Below are 4,310 nucleotides of genomic sequence, written 5' to 3' on the forward strand. Positions count from 1 at the left end.
GTCCGACAAGTCTCCAGCAGCATAATCTGAATTGCTTACATACTGTAAAATAGCCTCATTACCCAGGGCCAAGTCAATCCTGGACAATGATGTATGGGTACATGAGAAGCAGGAGTATTGTAGGTCTTCATACATCAAAGGGGTCTCTTTCCCAAAAATAATGAGTGAGAGAGGTCTCTATAGAAGACAATGAAATCCCCAATGTGCCATGTTTATCAAAACTAGGGCTTACATAGGAGTTAAAGTCCCCACAACTAACACTGGAAAATTTGGTTATCTATCAAGAAGTGTATTAGCCCCTCCAGTATCAGGGAGTTGGTATGTATACACTTTCCAAGATGCAAGGAATATTAGCTATATACAATATATAAAAGCATACAATCTGAAGGGGTCCATTCAAACCATTCTGCTGGAAAATGGTAAATTGGTAGAAATAAATACACTAACACCCAGAGAATAGGATGTGTGGTTGGTATTGGATGTAATGTTTCTGTTTTTTTTAATTAGGTAATAGTGTCAGGGATGAAGTGAATTTACCGTAGGCAGATCACATCTGGAAGAAAGGTTTTCAAACTCGTAAGCAGAACATGTCACACAATAAAGATAGTACATCCAACTTGACTTACTGGGCTAATCAAACCATATTGAAAGGTATGAGCAAAATCTTCCAAAATGTGGCTTGCTCCTCAAAATCTCAATATAGAAAAAGAACTGAGACAATAACAGTGTAAAATTAGCTAAACATATACTCTATATTGATTGGATATCCATGCATACTATGTCACATGAAATTGTTTGAGTTTACCAAATTGAAGGGCTAAACAATATTCATAGCTCGCTGTCAGATTTGGTTGAAGTTTTACATTGAAGTCTAGCTGCAAAATGCACATGCATAACCACTGCTTTGTGCCTGAGAGAAAAGTCAGCTGCACCTAAGAAGAGCTAATGCTTGGTTTGGTGACATTAATATCATAGATAAGTGTAAAAACTCTATTTCAGTCAGTTCTAATGTGTGGGGAATCCCATAGAATACGGAGCAAATTTTCTACTTGCGTACAATCATGCTATAATAGGTTATCATCGTTGTTGGTGAACTTGACAAAGAGAACCAGAGTTAAGTACCATCTATGGTGGGTTTTTTAGAATAGTTCCCAATAATTTATACATTTGGTAAATCTAGAGTTATGTTGAATAGCTTGCACCTATTGCGCAACTGAGAAGGAAGTACCAAGGTCCTGTTTCCATTTCACCCTTTCAGGGAGGGGTTCTTCATAAATTTGCTTTTAGATTATAGGAATGATCCCTTTAATATGAGTCACTTCAGAAGACCAGAAGAACCAAGCCTTTTGTAGGCACAGAAATAGTCGGTAATGGATTATGGTGTAGATATGACGCAATTTGTGTATATGTGTAATGGCCCAGAGACTGAATATTAAAGAGGTCTCTGAGGGTGCTAAAGGGAAGGATTATTTCATTGGCTAGTAGGTCTGAGAGGCATAAGGAGCTCACTAGATAACAATGTTTAAGGGATAAATTTGGTATACAAAAATGTTTAATATTTCCAAAGGTATTGGAATCTTAATTGAGAGGGGAGATGTAGTGGAGTATTTCCAGACTGATAGAGCTGTTGTGATTGTGGGATGAAGTATCTTATATTTATCTCCAAGACAGGGGGGAGCTAGAAGTAGTGTTCTCAGGTCCCCAAATGTAGAACCCTGAAATGTCCATAGTGATATCGGGAACAACATCAAAATCTCTGCATAGTAGATGTCCTTTCCTCTTTTTTTGAACTTTCTGCTGAATTTTGTGAATGAAAGAGAGTTGATTTGTATTGGGCTCATAGTATTCACAGTTGTGTAAGGGATGTGGTTGATTTCACAAACAAGGATGATGTATTGACCTAGATTGACATCAAATAATGACATCAAGTGGTTTAAATGTTACAGTGCCTTTAATTGCTATGAAAACACCTTTTTTTTTCTAAGAGGCATTAGCGCAGAAGATTTGTAGAACACGCTTTTAGTTCGGTTCATGTATTTTTGAGAGCGAGAGACAGCATCACTTTGAAGTCCACATACTTATGACCAAAGGGAATATCTCTTATTTGGGCTGTTTAGCCCTTTTGACATTGAAGGAGGTAACTTTAAAATGCATGACAACTAAAAGTGAGCACTTTTAGGGCGTTTCTTCCTTCTGTGAGGGAATGTGTGGGTTGCAACTGGAGTTAGGCAACTGTACCACATAGTATGTACCTCATAGAAGGGATTGAAGCAGGGTTCCCATCTGGCGGCATTTAGCAGGGATGCAAGGTCAAGGGTGCACTTCCAAATTTTAAGAAAGGAGCAAGAGACATCACAGGCAGTTGTTTTGCAGTTGGATGGAGATCACAATGAAACAAATATAACGTGAGAACAAGGCAAAAACAAGGAAATAATTAAAAAAAATATTAGTGTGCAGAGGAACCGTGTCTTTTTTAAAATAGGAATACAGCACTTATCCGATGCTCAGGAGGCATCTCCATAGCTAAGAGTAAAAAATAGTAGGCCAGAGGAATATATTAAGTGACCATGTCATCAGTATGTCCAGCTACATGCCATTCTGGGCTTATGCGCTCTAGGGTTGGTGATTGCTTACGAGGCTGAGCCTGTAACTCCTGAATTTTCCACTGATGCAGGAGGGATAAGCCTCCCTCTAGGGAGCGGATATTGTTTTTTCTCCCTTCCTTAGTGATTATTAGTTTTATTGGATGACCCCATCTATACAGAATGCGGTGGTTGTGCAGGAGTTCAGTGATGGTAGAAAGAGCAGGGTGTACTGAGATAAATCAGCATAGAAAGACAAGCCTGAATATGGTTGGGAGATCGCCACCATGTTTCTAGTTACCCAGAGGAGGTTCTCTTTGATAAAAGTGGATGCAGGCTATTGTGTCTCTAGGGATTTTATCTGACAGGTTGGGGTGGCTTGGATAATCAATGAATGAATTCAGTAATGAGTTCTGAGGGAGGAACATTAGATAGAAGATCTGATAACAATTTACTAAAATATTTTTTCAAAATTGTCAGGTTAGACAGACTCTGGGATACCCCTTGTTTTCACATTGTTCCAAATCGGCCAATTATACCTTGATTCATTCCACATCTTCCTCTCTATGACAGTGAGCATCTACCAGCTCATTAAAAGTCCTGGCAAATTCGCCATCTTAGACTCCAAATTGTTAACCCTGTCATCCAAGTCACGTATTTTTGATTAAAAATGGTGAACCCCTTTCCTCCCCGAGAAACCGCTGCTTCCACAGCCGCCATCATGGGAGTAGATATACGTCACAACAAAGACCGCAAGGTGCGGCGAAAAGAGCCCAAAAGTCAGGATATCTACCTGAGACTTCTGGTTAAGTTATACCGTTTCTTGGCCCGTCGTACAAATGCCACTTTCAACAAAGTGGTTTTGAGACGTCTGTTCATGAGCCGCACAAACAGGCCACCCCTCTCTCTGTCCCGTTTGATTCGCAAGATGAAGCTTCCTGGATGTGAAAGTAAAACTGCTGTGGTGGTTGGATGCATCACAGATGATGTCAGGATCCAAGATATCCCCAAACTCAAGGTGTGTGCACTTAAAATGTCTTCTGGAGCACGCAGAAGAATTCTTAAAACTGGCAGACACATTTTGACATTTGACCAGTTGGCTCTAGTTGCCCCCTAAGGCCAGAACACGGTTCTGCTTTCAGGTCCTCGCAAGGCACGTGAGGTGTACAGACACTTTGGAAAGGCACCTGGTACTCCACACAGTCACACCAAGCCCTACGTTCGTTCTAAGGGTAGAAAGTTTGAGCACGCTAGAGGACGCAGACCAAGCAGAGGATACAAGAACTAAACACTGTCTGTGCTTTGTACTCATTAAAGATGCTAAATCTTGAAAAAAAAAAAATGGTGAACCATGAATAGAATATCAGAGTGGGTGAAGCTTTGGAGAGAGAGAAGCATGTCTTTCAGTGTGGCGTCCATCACTGGTTGGTTTAATGTGGGAAAGGCAGCAATGGGATTATGGATCTCTGTGTTCCCATTTAGGAGATGCTGAGAAGGGCTCACATCTGTGTGATAATACTCTGTCAAGCCATCACTTAGGTGGACTTAGTTATATCTGGATCTTTCTTACCACATAGACTTTAGTAGCTTTTTTTGGAAGTTACTAATTATCCACTCTCTATTTGGGCTACTGAGTTTTAGTAGTACTATTTTTTCACCACGGTGTGTACATCTTCTTCAGTAGCCAGTCTGGGCCTAGGTATGGCTGGGCTTTTGGAGGTGGAAGAC

General features: G+C 40.4%; 1 pseudogene across 1 annotated transcript; it reads left to right on the forward strand.

Moving 5' to 3' along the window:
* Positions 1-3,267: 3,267 nt before the first annotated feature.
* Positions 3,268-3,887, forward strand: LOC309569917 (large ribosomal subunit protein eL18-like; annotated as a pseudogene). Its single transcript has one exon. The product of its transcript is annotated as a large ribosomal subunit protein eL18-like (transcript).
* The last annotated feature ends 423 nt before the right edge of the window (positions 3,888-4,310 follow it).

The sequence above is a fragment of the Pelophylax lessonae genome (assembly GCF_965119305.1).
Source record: "Pelophylax lessonae genome assembly, chromosome: 1".
In the NCBI taxonomy this organism is placed as follows: domain Eukaryota; kingdom Metazoa; phylum Chordata; class Amphibia; order Anura; family Ranidae; genus Pelophylax; species Pelophylax lessonae.